The 21,420-nt window shown below is 41.8% G+C and overlaps 1 protein-coding gene across 1 annotated transcript in view; it reads left to right on the top strand.

The window, feature by feature from the left end:
* The window catches only part of KCNE2 (potassium voltage-gated channel subfamily E regulatory subunit 2), a 92,259-nt gene that overhangs the window by 48,411 nt on the left and 22,428 nt on the right, over positions 1-21,420 (top strand). The window contains exon 2 of the mRNA XM_033011315.2: positions 4,875-4,986. The gene's annotated coding sequence lies outside the window, so the exon portion shown is untranslated. The remainder of the gene's footprint in view (positions 1-4,874; positions 4,987-21,420) is intronic.

The raw sequence follows: 21,420 nt of genomic DNA, 5'->3' as shown, positions 1-21,420 counted from the left end.
CATAAAGTCTCTGGATCAGAGCTTAGAGAGTTTGCTGTTCCTAGCACAATGAGATACTAACCTGAAAACTGAGTTTCTTAGGCAACATGGTAAATAAGTAAGTAACAACATCCCATGGGTAATGGTAGTAACAAGACCAGCCATTTCCCAGCAGATGAATGGTTCATCAGGATACTTTGTGAGTCAAGCACTGCACCTCAAAAAGAGAGGGACCCATACCATAAGTCAAGCTGCTACAGCCATGTATTCAGTCTTCCTTCTGCGTTTGGGGCAGTTAAATTATCTAGGAAACAAAATGGTCAGCAAATTGTTTGGAAGAACCATTGCTTAAACTGGCCTGCTGATGGGAAAGTGCAAGAGAATGAGAAAGACATGTCTGAGGTACTAATTATTCTGCAAGACCAAGATAATTAGGAGATGCCAGGGCAGTGCCTGTCAACCTGGTCCACTGAAGGCCACCAATCCCTTCTTTGAGAAACAGCATCTTCTGGTGTATTATTGCTAATGGCTTACACTTGCAATCAGTTTAAAATGAAATTAAGAGAGGACTACTCTTGCAGTTTTGATTGACGCTCCCCCCATTTTGTTGGTTCCTTTGATTGCTTCTGTGGGTGGGACACATTAAAGAAAAGACTAATTACAAGCCTGTTGCACTCCTTTTCTGAAACCTTATCACTGGTCTTTGGTAAGCAGGTTGAAAACACCTCCTCTGAAGAGCTACACTGCAGAGCCCAAGTGTCTAGCTGGCATGCTTCAAAATGGACTAAACTTCTTAAATAGCAGAAACATTGCTTCACTACTTTTATTGGTCAATGCCATAACAAATAGCCCTCTGCAATGACAAATTCCAGGATAGTCTGTGAGCCTGATTGATCCTGATTTACCATGCTCCATGCTGTCCTTGCCAAAACTGATGACTATATGCAGATGTACGTGTAAAAAGAGACATCTGGGACTCGTTTATACACAGTATATAACGAACAGTTCTTCTGTAAAACAAGCTATTGTTTATGTATGACTGCATCAGCACTGTGCCTTTTTAGGGTTTCTGTAAGAAGTGGGCAGTTGCCCTCAGCACGTACGTAAGTGACTTGGCTGTTCCATTAAAGTGGAAAACAGAGAGGGATGCTTTTTGACAGGGTGAAATTTAAGGTATGAGTGGCTGTTATCAATATCTTCTATTCCTCTGAGTCTGCAATCAAGTAGACAGAAGGGTAATAAAGTTTTTGAGCTGGCATGAATGATTCTTTAGATGGTGTTCTGCTTAAGCATTCATTCCTTTCAAGCTGTTTTCTTGCTTTAAAACTGCTTTTTAATGTATGTAGCTTCGGAGCTATTTGTAACAGAGAACTCTGTCTGCACGCGGGTACCATTCATGAACAACAAAGTCACTTTAGAAGAGTGTATGGATTTTCTTTGGAGACACAAGGGGTTTCATTTATATGAACCCTGTTTATTAAAACAGATAATGTGTGTAAGAAGCAGAGAGCCCATTTTCTGCTGCCACTGAAGATATTCAGGCTAGAATTTTCAGATCTATTCATGTATCAGGCAGCCTTAAGTCACCTGGAAAATGGTGGCCTGTGTACACTGTTATTCACTAAAATGATCTGGAGCAAGTCTGGATTTAGGAGGCCTGTAACCAGACCCTCAGTAATCTACACTGATTCTACTGGAGCAGCTCAAATTCGTACTGGATGGAGATATGGCTATGAAGACTGAGGACATAGCCATTGATATTTTTATTTTTTCCCATTTACTGCCAGGTTTTCAAGAAGCTTGTGACCAGCTCCTCTTCTCAGTTCATGACTACAATCTGGTTGCACTGCAGATTTAATGGCCCATATCTTCCTTCTTTTCTGATATTTCTTTCTGGAGCTTAGAGGAAAAAAATATAGCACACAATGCATCAGCTTTCTGTTCCAATCCTATAAATGTTTTATGGAGATGAGCCAGTTTTGTTCCCTGTAGTGTGTTTGCATAGGGTTTGGATGGTGAGCGTTCCTATAGGGACAATGAACATGTCACCTGGAAAAGCAGCTGGTTTGCATACGATCTTGGCTACTGAGCTGTTCAGCACCAGAAGTGAACAGTGTGGCACCCATAAAATCTTTCATTCAAGCTAGCATAAAGCTAAGCAGCAGTTGAATTTGCATGGTCCAACTACCTTACTGTTTTCCTGCTCTAAAGCTAAAACCTACCACCAGCATGGAGAATGCATTCATGAGTGAAAGTTTATTGATAGGAAAACTGTTAAAGGAACTGAGCACCTCCCAAAAGCAGTAAGTGAGCTTTAAGGAAGAGGTATATTTGAGGGCGAAAATTCTTATTACTGTGCAGCATCCCTTGTGAGGACACAACACCTAGCAGAAATATGCAGAAATAAGTGGGTACAAGACTGTTCATGTAGGAGAAAACAAAATTATCCCATAATAAACTATAATGAATCCTAAGTCCTTTGGAGGTGATGCAAAAACTTCCACTAATTCTGAATAAGCTTTGGTTGGAATCTGTAGCAAGTACAAACTGAACATTAAGGAGAATCCAAGTTATAGCAATGAGATCATCACTTTTGTTCAATAAAGTGATTGGGAAACAGTGCACTTTGGGAAAGTCTCTTTACTGGAAAGATTTAATCTTTATTGGACTAGTGTAGGTACAAGAACCATCACTCATACCGATAATGATAATACAGATTCTCAAACATGATTACATGCTTATACTGAGATGGAAGAATGAAGTGACCTGAATGAAAATTGTGACAGTGTGAAGGAAAGTGAGAAAGGTGAAAGGATGTATGAAAGGGAATATATGTAAGAGGGCATGGTTAGACAAGGAACTGAAGGCCCCGGGGAAAAATACCAGAGGTCCGATGAGATAGCTGGTGAGGGGGATTCTCTGAAAATATTCTGAAGGGAAAGAGAAACTGAAACATTGTTTGGAGAATGTAGGGCATCTGTGACAGCTTCCTGCCGATTATACACTGTAAAAATGGCAAGTCACTGACTGCTTTCTGCACTTGATATTTAGAGGAGACTCTGCATTTTGTTTCACAGCATTCTTTCTTGCCCCCCTTGGGCTGGCATAGCTTTGTAATGCACTCACAAGACATCATTTTAAGGAAAACAAAGATTGAGGGCTTTTTGTTGTTTTTTTGTTTGGCTACTTTTTTTTTTTTTTTTTTTTTTTTTTTTCCCAAAAGAGCCTAGCATTGACCTAAAGCTGTTCCCAGTGAAGTCAGTGGTAAAGTTCCTACTGACATTTCATTAGCGAACAGTTGTAGTGTCACGGAGGCTTTTTGAAAACATTTCCCTCTGAATGCCAAACAAATCAAGAGCAAACAATGCAAATCCGATCCTGCAGTTTAATTAGTTTTTGTCCTCGTTTCTGGGCCAGAAGCACTAGGAAGTGTGTGCAACCAAGTGAAGACTCTGGAAGTGATGGGGTGGGAAAGTGTACAGTGGGTGTATTTTAAGACCTCCTTCCAGGAGAGATGCAGAATAGTCACATGCTGACTTTGAAGGGACTGTCATGCTATGTGGGCATGATCCATCCATCCTTCAGGTTTATTTGTCTCGAACTTCTAATTTGGGTTAGAGTCATTCAGATCACATGAACGTAATCTTTTTTCACCTCCTTTTTTAATACTTTAGGTATTAGATACCCATAACTCATAGGTCTACCACGAGACTATTTTTTCTGCAGGAATTTTGTTTGTGTTATGAGGAACAAGACCTGTGAGGAAAGCCTGTATCCTTTAACAGGTCAGCTGATATTTTGATAAATGTCATTACGAGCTCATTTAGAGCAGTGTTTTCTGATGTCTCCCAAATAGTGGACTTCTACAAAATTTTTAACAGAGGTGAAGCATAGCATAAGCATAGTGACAACTCTTCTCCTCAGTCACTTTTCACAGATCTGTTGTAAGTAGGTCACACGCTATCATGGGCCTGTAGGCCAGAGGTTGGCCATCGCTAATTCAGAGGCTCTTCTAAGGCTTTTGCCCTTAGGCAGTGTAAAGAGACAGTGAAAGAGACAACCACTGCCCCCAACAAGTGGGAAGTTAAACAGACAGGATCTTAGTTATGAAACACAAAGAGGGAAGGGACTTTGAATTCTTTTATTTTCTAATGATTTCCCCAAAATTGACATTTTTAAAAACTAGTTTGCAAAGAACAGTGCTAGTAGTTCATGTTAGTCCCTCTGTCCACCTCTATCATTACTCGCTGCTAGGGAGGCAGATCTGTGGATATTAAAAGTAGCCCACATTTTGTCAAAACATTTTTGTATACAAAGGCTTTTTTCTGTATGCAAGGCATCTGTGTTCTTCATTTCAAGTTCTTTGGTAGATAAACCCAGATTCCTTTTTCCAGAGTAGTTGGGCTAAATACTTGAAAATATTTGAAGCAACCCTTCTGATTGAATGCAGGTAAGATGATCACAGGGGAGCTTGGCCATCTGGCCATCCACAACACTACATCTGTAGTGCAGCGACTTGCAAATTGTGTCACATCTAAAAACTGTCCTCCATCAAGAACGTGGTCTAACATGCCCAAATGCAGCTAGGTCACCCTATGAATGTATTCTGAACGGGGTCTTGGTTTCCCTATTTGTGTAAATACTTACCTGTCTCACAAGTGTAAGTTAGAAGTCATTAATTCATGCTGAGAGAACACTTTGAAGGTCTGAAACATTGTCCATGTCAGATATTGCTATTATAAGGGCCATATCCTTCAAAGCTGGCTTTGAATAGTCATGGAAATGCCATGTACCCTGTTCTTAAAGGTACTACAGATATTGTTAATTTGGGTTTCTTTCTAAATACTCAGAGGATGCATACACTGGAATCACTGACCTCTTTCTATTGTGTTTAGAACCAACATGAACTGAAGCATTCTGGGACTGTCACCTCATGCAGTCACAAGAACCTGGAACTGCAAGTGACTAGAGTTGCTCCAGTGTTATACATGATGAGTCAGATGACAGGTATGTACATTTCAGACCACTGATTGGGCAAGAGAAAAAGGAAAAAAGTCAGAGGTAATGCATTTCAAGTGACTTCCTTCTTTAAGGTCTAATTCAATAGCTTTTATGGGTTAAGATGTAAGGCATTTGTCTTAAAACAGTTGCAGTATGGATTTCATTTCAAATACCAAGGCATGCTGCTCTTTTCTACTATGCCTGCCTCCCACCACCCCACATGTTTCTGACTATTACTGTGTGGTTTTCTCACGGTTCAGTCCAGGAGTTTTCAAGCCTGTTCATCTCCCACATGACAAATTTTCTAGTCCAAATACTTGTGACTGTGGAGACCACGATGTCAATGTCGTCTTTTGTTTTACTTCACGTCTTCTTACACTGTACTGTTGGTTTCTCTCCTGCCTTTGTCTGGACCCTTTGTCTTCTTACGCACTCCCCAGGCTCAGCAGCTTCAAGGTGGCCTGCAAGGCTGGTCTTTCCCAAATTGTTCTTTCTTAAATTACACTTTGGATAAGGTCAGCAGCTGCCTCCTCCTAGAAAGTCAAGGTGCCTCCTATTAGCTGAGTGACTGTAACTTCTTCCCAGATGAGGTCAGAGGGTGTTCCTCTGACTGAGTTCTGGGCTTGCTGGAACCCAGGATATGGAATGTTGTCTTTTAACCTGAGAACAAGTGACTTCCCATTTACAGCATCCTACTGAATCCAGAATTTGCCCCTGTGCTGGCTGTGGCAACCCTCCCATGGGTTTCCCTCTGGTGTTGCACACCCCTTTCTCAGGTGTGAGGATCCCCAGCTGTTTTGCAAGAAGCCAGTCATTTGAGATCACCCCACAAATTTATACCTTGTTTAAGGTCTACCAGGCCCCTATAGTGGGATTCCTCTGGCTGAATTCTGTGGGATACAGATCAGGCCCTTAAAGAGGAAAAAAGATGCCCATCCATCTTTGAGAGGGGGGTATCTGTTTTGAGAGGAGGGGAACTGCTGGCTTTACATTTCCCCTTGAAGTCTTCAGGTTTGTGTTTGCACAGGGTGAGAGGCTTGAGATAAGATCTCAACCACGATTGTTCATTTTACAGTTCTATTAAAAAAAATAACATGGGGGAATTTTCTAGATTCCATCCAATCCATAATAACTTTTGAAAAGTTAATTTGCTGCAGCTGCTTTATAACTTCTCCTAAGGCCACAACTCAACATGATTACACAACCGCAGTAACTTTTATGGCCGAGTGGAAACACTATCCTGGTTTTGTTGTTCTACAAAAGCCAGTATTTGGTTTAAAGATTCCCTTGGATTTTTAATCCACTTTGCTAGGAAATTTTGCTCACCACCAGTAATTTTAGAGACTTCACCTGCTTTTGTACCTGCTTTTTGCCACATATCCGACAGGTCTACTGATTATTGGGAAAAAAAAAAAACACCTGTCCTCCATATTCTGGGGCATGAAATACATCATTGGTGTCTTCTGTTAGGCTCTACTATGCAGGTCTTAATGGGGACTAAGATTAGATACCCTATTCCTCCTTCCTGATAACCCCCTCTTGTGTGAGAGCAGCATGTTGAATGCATCATCCAGCCGGCCGGCCCCTGGGTGTGCTAATAAAAGTTCTGCTACTCCAATCAGCCAGTTTTGCCCGAGGAGTCTGTCAGCAAAATTAAAAAGGATATTTCTATTTAAATACCATACAGTGTCTGCACATTGAAAATATTTTTACCATGGTAGCATACATGCCACTACCAATAAGGGTGTATTGTTGTTATAAGTTGGCTGTTAAAATTCATCCAGGACTAAAAATTGCTGTAGAAAGTCTCAGCCTAGAAGGTATTTGTTTATTTTGACAGGTTATTTAAAACAAGGAATGAAAAATAATTAGTGGTTTTGGACTTCTACCTTGCATTTTTCTGTTTAAAAAGGTCTTAGATTATATTTTCTGGTGATTGGATCTTGACAGAAGGCTTACATCTTGAGGAGGAGTGGGAACAAAAAAGTAGCAGGCAAATTCTGGGATTCCTTTTTTAGAGAAAAAAAATCTAGTTCATGTTCAGGATGAGAACAACAGCTAGACCTTTCTGTCCTGCAAGTGTTGAGTTTTTCCCCACTGAGAATACAAAAGAGATATTCAATGATTGTCCAAATCAAGTGTAATTACAGAGGTATAATAAACATCAGTACAAATGATCATTTTTTCATTTCTCTGTTTAGATAAGGGATTAGAGCATTTCCACCTATAACATGCCGAGTCAGTCAAAGGTCTGAGAAGATAAAAGTGTGTTCCTGGGTCATCTTCATTCACAGGTGGAAGTTACTGGCTCAGAGATTAATCCCCACATGATCATCCTTGTAAACTAAAGACAGGCACCTAAATCCATACATAGATAATTGGCCGGACATTCAGGAAACAAAGTGTTCTCCCTGAATTTGATGGGAGGTTTGTCTGGCTGTGTAACATGGCCATATAAGTGTTGAATCTGAGACACATTGGCCAAAGATTTTTTTAAAAATGGATGCCAAAAGAAGGGTCCTAAATCTATACCTAGACAAATAAACAAACACCTGATTTTCAAGCTGCTGAGCACCCAGTGGCTTGGCCCCAGGTTTGAATACTTTGGCTTACGTGACTTGTCCAAAGCCACACAGGAAATCTGCTGCAATTCCAGGAATAGAGCAAAGATCCTGTGCTTTAACCGCAAGTTGGCTATGTTTTATTTGTCAGCAGTCATTCCCACAAGGAAGCTAAACCAGGGATCTCACTGCATCTAAAGTCAGCAGGGTTACCTACTGGTAATGAAGCTGTTCCTTGTTCTGTGAGCAAGTAAGTTATGTACAAGACTCTGGAACAGCAGCTGGGTGCTTTGAAGAGCCTGTCTCCTTAGGACACACAGGATTAGACATCAAAGCTAAAGGACAGTACACTCACTTCTGCATCTTCTGCATTTCAGGCTGCTGCACGAGCTGAAACTGTGCAGATTGGAAGATCTGTCATGGGCGCGGAGGGGAGAGGTGGGGCAAGCCCTTTAGTTTATTCAGTAAGCTCTTTCTGGGGTAGCCAGCAGGACAGAAGCTGCTCTGCTCACTGCTGATCTTTTTTCCATCACCAGCTGTGAACACGCTGCTTCTCAGACATGTGAATTGGGCAGACTAAGACTATTTGTGCCAGTCCTGACCTTGGAGACATCACTCGTGCCCCTATCTGCCATTGCCCGTAAGGCTGCAGAGCTGGCACCAGCTTCCATGTCACGCTCTGTCTCTGAACCTGCTCTGAAGTCTAGGCTTCCCCTCCCGCCGCCCCTGTTTGTGTGTGTGTGCCAGAGGACTGGTGGCCAGGAGGACTTCTGACTCTCTAAAACAGAGGAGTCTGAAGTTCAGTGGCCAGTGCTGGGACCCAGGTTCTTCTGTCAATGGGATACATGCAGGAAGGATGGACAAAGCCGGGTGTCCAAAGGGCAGCCCAAGTGGGGCTTCTCTAAGGAGGGCACGGATACATAGGCCAAGTAGTGTGGATGAGAAGCGTGCTTGAAGCCTGCTTGTATGTTCACCTTACTTTGCAGTGTAGGGATGATCTTAGGCTCCTTTTTGGAGATCTCCACATGAACATAACTGCCCTCATGCTACCAGGCTGCATGTGCTGGATGATATCAAACATATTCAGACCAGTTGAATCCAAAGATGAGGCCTAAACTGATATAACTAACTGTTTATTGATGCTACATTACTTTATGCTATCAGGGAATCGAACTTTTATGGAAGAACTGGTTGCTGCCTCTCTAATTACATTTAACTATACTTCCCATAAAAACCAGAATGGATTTAAAAATCTGTTATTTCACGGTGGAGTTTATGCCTGCAAGCTTGAACTGTTTTATATGGAACTGTTGTGCAGGTGAGAAGGTGCTGCAGGAAAAAAGCGTTGAGCCACAGTTTTTGTAAATAAAATGTTGTGACTCTTTTCAGGGTACAATGCCAGACAGTGGTTTCCAAATTACATCTTATGTAACTCCTGAGTCAAATAAGATAACAAAAAGGTCTGTGTTGCAGTCAAATAAGCATAACTAAAAACTCTCTGAACATTATACTTATATACTTATTGCTAAACCAGTAAGGACAATTACAAATTACAAAGTAGAAAATGTTTGAACATTCATTACCATATTTCTTCTATCAAGGAAAACCGCACATTCCTCTTAGACACATGCCAAATGTGAGGCTTTAACGAAAATGTTTCTTGACTTATCTGAATATAAGCAGCATCTGAGTGATTTTCTTAATTGTTTGAATTGTTCAGTGCTAATCTGAACAGATTTTTTTCTGTCTTAAAAAGAAATGCATTAAACTCTGGACTAAGACCGAACAGAAAATTTCAGGCTATGCAGTAATATGAAGGGGGGGTAGGGGAATTGTAAGTGACAAGTGGGATATATTGGAAGTCCCATCTTGGTTTCAACAATAGGACTGGTATCTTGATACTTACATTTAAGAAATGTGGATTTCCACATACTAACTATCTTTCATGAATTACTGCAGATCTGACAAATTTGAGTTATTGTGTTCCTCCTGGGAGATTTTTAAAGCCAATTGTAACAACAGATTATATGAAACAGCTGGTCAAAGAGAATGAGGAACCAGTTCATTGGCATTTGATGAATTAATAAAAACACGCACAATACAAATTTCAGCAATAGCTAGCAATTCTCCAGGAGAATAGGAACCAAAAAGAAGAAAGCAGGAATGAAATTACAGCAGCTGTTTAGCCAACAGGTAGGGGGTAACTCTTTCTTCATGGCTAAGGTTTGGAAAACTCTTAAAAGATTCCCTGGAAAAAAAAAAAAATGCGGTCCTTGCAACTTGTGCAGTTGATAACAGAAGTAGAGAATTTAAATAAATTTATTCTGAGGAAAAGCCAGTGAAAGAGAGAGGAAGGTTGCACATCTGATTTCCTGCTAATGCAGGGACAGAGAAGAATAGGCTTGGGTGTCTCAAGAGGAACGAGTGGCTGTAGGGACAGCAATCCTTTTGCTGTTGCCTTTATGGTTCCAGTGGCAAGAGTAGGGCTTTGAGAACCAATGTATATGACTATCTGAAAAAACGAGGAGGGGTGTTTTGTGACAGCTGTAGCACTGAATCAGGCTAGCGTTTTCTATAGTGGAGCATACAGAAGTTCCCATGTAGGAGAATACATTTACAGGGGACAACCTGAGGTACTGTATGGAGGTGAAACATCAGCAGAAGGAGCTGAACAGCCAGCTGATGAAATGATTAGTAATGAATTATCAGAACTGGATGTCTTAGACCCTGATGTACAAAGGGAAACTAAGTGGTTACAGCTGAACTGATGTTTGCAATATGCTCTCTGTCAACTGCATCAGCCACCACACCTGGTGGAATAAAGAACCATGTGGTTAACAGTGATTTCTGAAAAGCTTTTGATAAGGCCACTCAGCATAGGCTTCTGTTGGATCCCACTGGAATGTCAGCTGGGACTGGTGCTGTTCATCACGCTTAACAGTGACCACTAGTGAAATTCAACAGCTGTTCCTACACAAATAGTACAAAAATCACGTATGGGTTTATACAGTCTAAAGTGAACTGCAAAGAGTTTCAGGAAGCACTGACAATACTGCATGACCAAGTGACAAAATAGCATATGAAGTACAATATTCACACATGCAGAATAATACATGCACTGGAAAAATGTCACCCTAGCTAAGAACAGAGTGGTGATCTAACTGAGCTGTTGCTATTTACAAAATTGGTTTGGGAGTAACTGGATAATTCCCTGAAAATCTAGCTCAGTGTTCAGTTATAGTCAAAAAGAGAGAAAGACAGGTAGCAATGACTAGAAAGGAACTAAAGCAAAACATGAAATAGATTGTGCCTCTGTTCAAATCCATTATGTGCAGTTCTGGTTACCACAGCTAGAAAAAGATAGAAGGGAGGGAAATAAAGCTGATGAGAAATATAGAATGGTTTCTGTAGAAGAGACTAATAGATCGGAAAAGAGATGAATGGTAATATAGCTCCATAAAATCATGAAGAATGAGGAACAGGGAAGGATTACTCATAATTTCTGGTAATAAAAGAAGTTAGGAGAAGCTAATAAAAGTATCAGGCAGAGGTTTTAAAACAGACCAAAGGAAGAACTTTTTAATTCAATGTGTAATTAAGTCATGAAACTCTTAATCACAACATATTGTGGAGGCCAAAGGTTTAAATCAGTTAGAAGACAGATTAGACAAATTCATGTGGGATAGGTTTGTTTGTAGCTAATAAACACTAGCTACAGCCTCCAGCTCAAACGATAAATCACTGATTGCCAGAAATGCAGAAGGTGTGTCAAGGGAAGACCTGTGTTATATGCCCTGTTTCTTACATTCTAGATGAACCTCTGACACCACTGGAGGTAGCAAGCTGCTCAGATCCAGCAAAACATATCTATTCTGCTTGAATTCAACTTGCTGTAAAGAAACGGTTGGTGTAAGAGTGTTTTATGAGGTGGTATTTTCCTTCTCCAGCTCTTACAGATATCTATTTGACCTTCTGTATAAATTATTTTGAAGATATGTGCAACTGACACAAGAAATTAATGACTGTTTCAGTAGCTACAGGTAGTCCAAATCTCTACCCTCCTGACGTATCACCCACCCCGTGCCACAGAGAGACCCTCTGGGAGGTGAACTCTGAATAATATGTGCAACACAGAAAGTAGCTGCAAGTCATGAGCAAATGTTTTCAGCATCTCAGGAAGGAATACTTGCCCAAGGCTATCCTCAGGCTGTGGATATCTAGCAGGGAGATGGTGCTGGATCCCTACCCTTGGCAAACTGTGACATGGCAGCTTTGTAAAAGAGAGCAGGCTCTGCATTTGAAAGGTAGGTGTTTGAAAGGAAGGTTCAGGTCAATCCCTGAGGCAAACCTGCCATTCTTGAGGTCTCTGTCATTGTCTGCGTGGCTGTGTAGGTATCTGCAGGTTTCTTGGATTCCCTTTTTGATAAAGTTAGAACACGTAAACCTATACCCATAGCCTGTGTCCTGGTCTGCATAGAAGGGAAGCTCACTGCTTTGCGATCTGTGGCTAGCAGGAAATCACATTGGAGTGAAATGGAGCAATAATCACAACCTTTTACCAGTTTTGGTATTGGACAAGTTGAACATTAACTAAAGGTTTATCTACTTACTTTGCAGGAAATCTATCTGGAGGTCTTGCAGATAGAGAAGGTATTGTAATGGAACCCCTCTGTCAGGACAAACAGCTTGTCATTGCTTCTATGGAGGTAGCCCTCATGACAATGAGATTGTCATTAATACCTCATCAGAAATTTAACTGCAGTGTGTATTTTTATTATGGACAAGATTTTCAAACAATACCTGCTCATGCTGTCATTTTCTTTGCATTAAAGAAATGGCTGTGTCCACAATGAACTCTATGTCAGCCTGGGGTAACACAGATTATTAACTCATAGCTGCTAAAGAATCCTTAAGGAATCACAGTAATGAGGTTGAATAATGACTGGAAGTTTTGGGTTCGTTTCTGTGTGTTACTGTCTTCTACATCACTGGGGAGATCTTACCCTAACTCTGGATGTATCCTCATTCTCCGATAGTGGCTTGCTGCCTTTATACCAAATGCTATTACTATAGTCTTCAGGGCTTAAATGCATAGAGACTATGGAGAAACATCTTAGAAATTCTGGTAATTTGTTAAAGTGCATTTAAAGGTAGGAAGATGTGTTTGACTGATAATATTGGAGGCTTTCTTCAAACAGGCATGCTTTTGCAATGGCAACGCAAGCTTTTCCACAGCCTTTCAGTGTGTTCATCTCTGACCCAAAGCAATCCAGAGTATTGCATTGCTCGTGACCTTTTGAAGCATGAGGCCCTACTAGAAGAAGTCATTAAAGACTCAACTCAGTCTCCTGTAATAGAATACATTATCATTATTACCTAGATGGTAACAGTATGTGAGGGAGTATGGAGAGCCATATAGGATTTAAGGCAATTAAACTTCAAACTATTGGCTCTCTCGAACTCCATCCCTCAGCTCTTTTAGTCAGGAGTCATTTTCAGGAGTGACCTGGAATAGGTTTTATTTGGTATCTCAGTGGAATAGCGCTCCATATCCCACCAGCAAACACTCTGAATAATTTAGATGTTCTGCACCCACACAACAAAGATTTTCAAGCCAAGTTTTCAATGGATCTTGCACATATTACTTTTTTCAGGGGGGGGGGGGGGGGCGGGGAATATGCTTTATATTTTTCACTGGATGTAATAGAGTTACATATTTTTAACTCAAGACTCCCTTAGACAAATCTTTCCTCAGCAAATGTAAATGACCTATTGTAATCTATTTGATGGGACTTGGTTGTGACATTATCCAATTCTCAGTGTGGATTTATCTAGGATGGAAAACCTTAGCTGTCCCTGGAGTCTGAACTCGGTTAACAGTAAACACTCCACTGAAATATCCACAAGATTTTTTTCGACATGAAAAAGCCCAATAAATTCTCAGCTGTTCAAAATGTGTAAAAACATGTAAGAAAATGCTGCATAAAGGTATTGGTTGCAAACCTAAGTATTCAGCTATCATGAAGAAAGTCAATGAAGGATTTTCCACAGGGGACTCTGCTAAGGTGTTTGGCTGGTTTACTGAATAGTAGTCAAACATTTCAAGCCTTGAGCCCTTTCTAAAGTTATTTTAACAGATTAAATTGGAATAAGGGAAGCTATTAATTTTTCTATCATACAATCTTATATATACTCTTGTAATCAAATCACATTTCCACCCTCTCAGTTTTACTAAAGAAATGTGAATCTCATACTCTGCCTATAGTTAAAAAAAAAAAAAAATTACAGTGAGTTTACTTTATATGGAATTGCTTAATCAGAATGCAGAATTCCACTAATCATATTTAAATAGAGTCACTGTAAGCCAAGCATTAACCCTAGGTTAAAAGATTTTTATGGCTTACTTAATGCAGTCCCGTTTACAGAGCACCAAAAGAATTCTAAATCATGTAGATGCAGGGCAAAATTAGAGGATTAGAAATGCAGCAATGAACTACCACAACCATCATCATGCCTTGGAAATGGTATTATTTTAAATTGCACCAGCTGTAGAGCCACTGCAAGTGTAATAAAAATGTAGGGAAAGAAGCAGAAAACAATGATTTTTGGCTCCAGGACAGTAGAGATTTCCAGAAGGTAAACATAAAGTGCATTCCAAATGCACCTCAGACCTTTATATTTCCAACACACTCTTCTGGCCATCAGAACAAAGTAGATATATGAAGGTAAAGATGCATGTGCAAAGATGTCTGCCTGTATTTGTCAACTTTTCTTCTTGTGGTAGTAGCACTGTTAGTGATGATTCTCAAAGGCACAAATAGATATTTAGCTGAATAGCTATCAAAAAAGTAAGAGGGAATTAAATGTTTACCTGACAGTTGTGGCACTGAAAATGTCTCCAGAAGGTGCTAGCAGATCCTGGCTATCATAATTTTATCTACTTTTGCTCATGGTAGGTGTAGGATCAGTATAATTTTAACACGATGTTCGGTAGAACAGTAGTGATTGTCAGTACTCACAATGTAAAGCTGAAATAAAGAAGGATTCAGGTGGGACTCTGATCAGCACATGCAGTGTCACTGGATGTGGCTGCAAGTGAGCAAACTTGAACCAGATGGATCTAGTACTTTCGCATGGTGGGTTTCTTATGATGGCCCTATTTCCACTGCTGTTCCTCATGATTACCTGTGCAAGTATTTCTCTGGACTTCAGTGACATGCAATTGACTTCGTGAGTCATTGTGTCAGAAGCAGGGCCTAGATTTATTTTTTTTCTTATCTACCAGAAGGATGCCCATTACAATCTTAAAGCTCATACATTGTCACATGTAGATTTTACAGTAAATGTAGACACTTATAAAAATTGAGCTTTCTTTGCCTTGTAGTCTGCAACAACAAACTTCTTTCCCTGCCCTGTTCTGTTTTCATTTTGCTCTCAATTTAATGCTCTCTGAGTCTTGTTTAGCTAACATTTCTGAGAATTGGAGGCAGAGGTGGGTTGGCATTTTCCTGGGCTCAGAAATGGCTGAGCTAACCAGTGAGTGAATGTGGGCCAGACAGCCTCAGAAGAACTTTAGTGTTGACGGGCCAAAGTCGATGTGCTGCATCCCAGCAGTCCCCTGCAGCTGGGCTCACAGGAAACTAGCATTTAAATTCTCATCTGGGTTCAGTCAAATCATTATAAGCCATGTTAGTTCTTCACTGTTTTATCTTTCAGTGCAGTAGCCAACAACTCTTCTAGGTTCAGACGGGCTCCTTGGGGAAGCTCATGTTGCAGCACTGAAACTAAACTGAAACCCTCTATCTGTCTGTCTGTCTTTCCAGTCTTAAACCAAGATATTTATATCCTGCCCCTCACTGAAGCAGAGTGCTGCGCTGAACTGCATGGATCCCACAAACTTGCATGGATGTGAGCAGGCAGAATTTGGCCTTGACCAATAAACTGTGAAGCTGAATCAGCCCTTTTTCTTTCCAGTCCTTCACAACTTTGTCCATGGGATAGCTTCTGCTGTTCTGCTCCTCATCGAGCCAGAATAACTTTCCTGAGGCCCTGGGATGTTACCTACTTGGGGTGGATACAAGGGGCCAAGTTCCTTGAGGGGCTTAGGGAATGCAAACATGCAGTTGGCAGCTAGTCAGGACTCCAGAGCTTGGGTCCAAGAGAGGGAAAAGGTTCAAGACAATCTATATGTAGTATCAGATCCTCATTTCTCTTCTGTACAGCCAGTCCACTGACCTGAAGGACACTGACCTGTTGCAGCCATACTCAACTGTAAGGCAAGATCTCCCTGGCCTTTGCAAGGGAAAAGACATGCATCTTAAACCCAGGTAAAGACTAGAGGAGAAAATGTCAGCTTCTCCTGGCCATTATCACCCCCCTGCTGTGCTCTGGGAACCAGGAGAAAAGGTCTTTCCACTACTGAAAAGGCAGGCACACAGTACAAAGGGAGCAGCAGCAACCCTGAAAGAAAATACAGTGACTGCGCATGGGAAAAGATCATCCTGAACTAGACTCTGGTAAGGGAGAGCAATCTGTGCAGAGGAGTATGATCAGCCCAGAAAATGACAGGGTGTGCATACACAGGGTAAATGTGTCTAAAGGGGAGCAGCCTGGGGAGAGGGTCCCCTGTTCCCATGGACCTGAAGGAGGAAGAAGTGGAAATGGTCAATTGTCCCATCCTTATGCTACGATGGGACCTAAGCCAGCAGTGACTTGTGTCATCATTGCAGAGTGGAGTCCTTCCTATGCAGGTCGCTCAAGGAAGTCAGATGTACCGGGAAGAGAGGTCAGGGGAATTAGTGAGAGGACAAAGAGAGAAAGAGATCTCCCAAAATTCCCACAGACTCCCAAACCTCTCCTGTTTCCCTAAACCTCGTTGTCCCCAATTCTTGGGGTGGTGACCCGCAGCTTGAACAGCTGCACTGATGTACACCCACCTCAAGGGGCTGCAGCATGGGCTGAAGGCTTGAGAATGTCTGAACAGGTGAGACCTCTGTGTTAGCAGATCTCTCACCATGCAGAGATGTGGAAACCAAAGGCAGAACAAAAGAGCAGCTGAAGAGGGGAACAGGACACATAGGGATCTGCAATGACCTAGAAATAAACAGCTGTGACATTAACTTGAGATGAAGAAGCATTTCCACCCTTCACTATCTAGGATCCACATACTGTGGGGAGACACTTTCCTCCCTCATCCAATTCTTTAGCAATAGTGGGGTCCTTAATTCCTGGGGACAGAGAGAAACAAGACTTGGTGAATGTATAGTGTCTTTAAGCTTGATGCTTGGACCTGTGAGGGTGCAAGGAAACTGCCTGCCATGGTGAGAGCAAAAGCATGGCCTCCTGTTCTGTCAGGGTGTGTTTGGGGAGTTAAGCATTGTATAGGACAGAGGAACCTGTTGTAGGGATGGCTTCAAATCTGATGGCTTTTGAGACCCATGAAGTGCAGAGAAAAACTGCAAAACCAGATAAAATAAGAAGAAAGAGATGTAAAGGACAGGGTGAAAAGGAGGGAAGATAATCTGGTTCTCGGAAAACATTGACATGCCATGTGTCTAATAAAGACAATGAGGACCAGTAACAACTGGGGGACTTTCTGATCTCTGATGGTCCTGCTACGTTTTAGGAGTACACTGCCATTTTCTTCATACAGGCTGTGAGGTTAGTCCTTCTGGAAATACCAGATGTCTGGGACTAGGGAAGGCTTAGGCAGAGACACTGCTTTCATGTTTCTTTGTGGTTTTCTGTCTCATTCCTGTCTCTCTTGATTTATTTGCTCCCATATATCTCTTCTTTCCTCCTCCTGTCTCTCTTTTTTATGCTCTTGTACTGTACGTGCTCTCTTTTTCCTTCCTGGGCTCAGATTTTCCTGTCTCGCTCCAAGCTCAGAGCCCAGGTTCCTACAGAAATGAGTGCAGTCATTTTAACAGGTTATATTGATACTTGTCTTGCTGAAGAAAACATCAAGAGATGATGATTTTGAAATGCCCCACAGTTTCATTTAGAAACCAGCAGATGTTAACCAGCTGTCACAGCCTTCCTTTGCTTCAAAGTTTTTCCAGCATTCAAACAAGGATCAGAAGTCAGTAATGGTAGCATGCTGGTTGGTAACACTGACAATCAGAACATTGTCTGTTAGATGCAGCCAGTGTCCTGACTTCCACCAGAAAACAGCACTAGGATCCATCTGGTCACGTGCAGATATTGACGACGTAGGCATTTTCAGCAAGACTAGTCACCCTGCATACCCTTCATAGTCAATAAAGACAAATAAGCGCTTGCAGAGCACATTTCATCTTATCCTAAATCAATCATCTACTTTAGGCCAGATGAGTCACACCCTGAAAACACTTGTTTCGTTCTTGCCTAGTGTGAGCATTTTAATGCAGGTGTCCATACTGTATTTACTAAAGCTAACAGGACCCATCTCCCCATGTTGCTGTCTCAAGTACAAGACCAGAATTTTTGGCTCCAAGCATCTCTTCGACCACTGATCATAAGGCAGCTCATGCTGTGGAGTGAAAAATATTGCAAAATTGGAAAGGACAACTAACAGCAGAGTTAGGAGTGCTCAGCCCAAGGGAAGAAAAAGTTACTCAGTTCTGCTGTGCATCGAAAAAGGATTTGTGTTTTGAAATAGCATTTTGGCCATTGTTTATGAATCTCTGCAGTCCTCCTCCATCCTTTCTCTCCCCTTCAGTGAAGGACTGTATAGGGAAGGGCAAACTAACAAGTTGCAGAAAGCATGTTTTTTTTAAAAAAAGCCATCAAGCAGATGGCTAACAAGAAGAAAGAGAGTCTGTTAGAAAGGTGGAATGGGGAGCACTTACTTCTCCTCAACCAACACCTTTCTCTGGAAGTGCCGTCTCTGCGAGTCTCATCAGAGACCTGGGCTCAGAGGTACTGGAGCCTTTCTTTTAAACTTTTCAGCTCTGCCTCAGATAGTAGGGTAATTTTATCTTAACATTGGCACTCTACAGAGTTCTCTATGGAATATCTTGAAGCTACACAAACACAAATCCTAGAGAAACAATATTTAGTTTTCGAAGACAATTGAAATATTTTTAAGACCAACCACTGTTTTGGCCCAGGGTATGCACTTTCTGCATGGCAATCTCCAATTTGTACCAGATGCAAAGGCAAAGATATTTACTACACATACCCCAAACTGCACAAATTCCTTTGTCTTTGTGTTCACTTAACCTCAACTTCCATTCCACATAACTTACTTCACCTCAACTATGTTTCTTGGAATAACATTGAATTTTGGTCAGTTCATTATTGGCTTTGTTTGTCTTCGGTGCACTGTGCGTTACAGGGTTGGCTTGAAACACGAAACACTGTGGAGAAGGAATCCAATATGGTAATATAATCATTTGCCTACTGTTGCAGGAATAGTTTCCATTATGGCCCCTATTTTTCATACTCTCCTAACTTTCCAAAACACTCACCTTTGGAGATGGAGTTTTCCATGGTTGGTGTTTGCCTGGAGGTTAAGTTTGTCTGTGTGAGTGGAAGTTTTAGCAAAGACATCTAGTCACTTTTACATTATGGGAGAGTGGAAAAAGAACCCTACATTTTTTCCAGCTTGGGAAGAAAAATGTCTAACCACATTTCTAAGAAGGGCGACAGCAAATCTGCTGAGGGTTGAAATTTGACAGGCACAATCAGTGGAGAGCCCAGCCATATTTTACGGACCCTGCTTTTTGAACTCATCCCTATGTCTCCTGGTGTCTATAGGGGGCTATTTGAGTTCAACAGCCTGCAAGATGAGGGCACAAACAGTCACCTCAACTTCCAGCAACTAATTCCTGTCGCTTTATTCCCACATAAGCACAAAATTAGGAGCTGTATTAACAGCTCTGTCCCCAAAGGTCTGGATATGCTAAAGTTAAATTTCTAATTGTGTTAACTCAGTCTCTTGGAATGTGAATAATAATTTGTGTCTAATGGAGTTGTTAGTCCAGTTAAACAAGGAGAACTGAGTGGTATTAAAAGGGCTGGTATCTTTCTTCTACCATTACTTTTATTATTCCTGCTTAAAACTTTTACTTGATCTGTGCGAAGGGCTTGGAGCTGGCCTGTAGTAGCTTACGAATCCTACATGAAATCTGGCTATAATTATTGTGTGACTACATCACGTTATTGGATTATTACCTGAATTAATAAATTGTCTTAGTTTAACAGCCAAGCCATTAGGGAAAAAAAAAAAAAAAAAAAAAAAAGGAAAGAAATACAACAGTTCCACAAGAGCAACTTCTTAGCTGACATATCAGGAGATAATGTCTGAGCTATGAGCTGTAAAGAGGCTACATCCACACAATGTGCAAGTCAAAAAAGCCAGAAAGATCATCATGGTGTTGAAGATCATCATCGTGTTGAAAGTACAGGCTGAAGTCACAGAGATCTCATGGGCAGACACCACACAGGAGGCTGAGGAATCTAGTCTTGCTCAGGATCAAGACCGTTTACAAGCTGTAGGTAAGATAAAGGTGCAGGTTTTATTCATTATTTTGGGAAGGCAGACATGCATGGAGAACGTTTGAAGCTTTAAAATTAACTATCGTGCTTCTACTACTGCAAGATACTTTCAGGTTGCTTGCATTAATGAACAGTCATAATCAATTAGTCAGAAATTAGTAGCTTCCAGCAGCAGAGGAAGTGCTAAGAAGTTGTGGCTAGAAACTCTAGTAGGAGGCTGGGCACTAAGCATGTCTTCGTGAGATTGGAGAGGGGAGTGGTCCTGCAGCCATGAAGCCATGTGCTTTCAGTAATGGTAAGTCACTCCAGAAGTAATTCCAGAGCAGAAGCAGTGCATGAACAAACACAGGTATCCCTGGCTGTATCTGCATTGCTCTTTGGGGTGCTCTGATGAAGGACTAGAGCACTCAATCTGTCTCCCTGTATGACAATCCATAATCTATGGCATTTCTCCCACAAATCCCCACAGTATTTCAATCAAGCCCCCCTTAATATTTATCCTCAGTCTCAACTTATCTACCCCATGCACACCCTTTTAGCTGACCGTGCTTGAGTGCGAGTCTAGACCAGATGAGCTCCCGAGGTTACTTCCAACCTGAATTACCCTGTGATCCTATGACTGCATTGCAGAGCAGGCCTGCTGTCTGATTTTGCCGCTTAGCTCGGTAAGGAGAGTGATGCTGCCACATCCGTGTGCCACAGCAAGTCACCGCAGGCTGGCCAGTGTCACTGTGGAGGTCAGCAGGGCCACACACTGGGCGGATTACTCTTCTGTTCCCACTGTCCAGGACATGACAAAGCATCTCCCTGTTTTTGAGCTTATAGGCAGGATGCGTGTTGCCTTACGGTGTCCCCCAAATATGGCAGTAACAAAAGGCTTGACTGTACCCGGGCTTCTCTGGTCACTGCAGGTGGCCCTTGCGCACCCCGATCAGAAGCGCTGACTGTGCGCGTTTTGCCTGTGCTTCCTGGAAGTCCTCCGCCTGCCACCCATGCCAAATGTTTACTCTCTGGACTGTTGACACGAGATATCAGTCTCCACAATGTGATTATCTCCACTTTCATCTTGATCAGCGCTGTGTGACCTTCCACAGCCTCCACCCAAATGACCATGGGGAGTTCAGTCACATCCTGAGCTCCTGCCAAATGTGTCTTCATATGCCTGACAGCTGCCTGGGAGATCAGCTGAGTGCAAGACCTGGGGCACCTTCTTCACCAGCCTGCCCCAGGGGTGAGCAGCTGGCCCTGCTCAACCGGAGACAGGGATGGGATGTGGTGGGGATGCTTTGCTTTCTCCATGGGGTGAGACATCAAGGGACAGAGGTAAGGACCCTCCTACAGGTCAATGAGTCCAGAGGAAAGCATGTGATGTAAAAATACTTTCTGGTTGACAAGTGTA

The sequence above is a fragment of the Tyto alba genome, unplaced genomic scaffold, assembly GCF_018691265.1.
Source record: "Tyto alba isolate M040663 unplaced genomic scaffold, T.alba_DEE_v4.0 Super-Scaffold_14, whole genome shotgun sequence".
NCBI lineage: Eukaryota > Metazoa > Chordata > Aves > Strigiformes > Tytonidae > Tyto > Tyto alba.
Note: the sequence above shows the minus strand (reverse complement) of the source record. Positions and strands in the feature narration are given on the sequence as shown.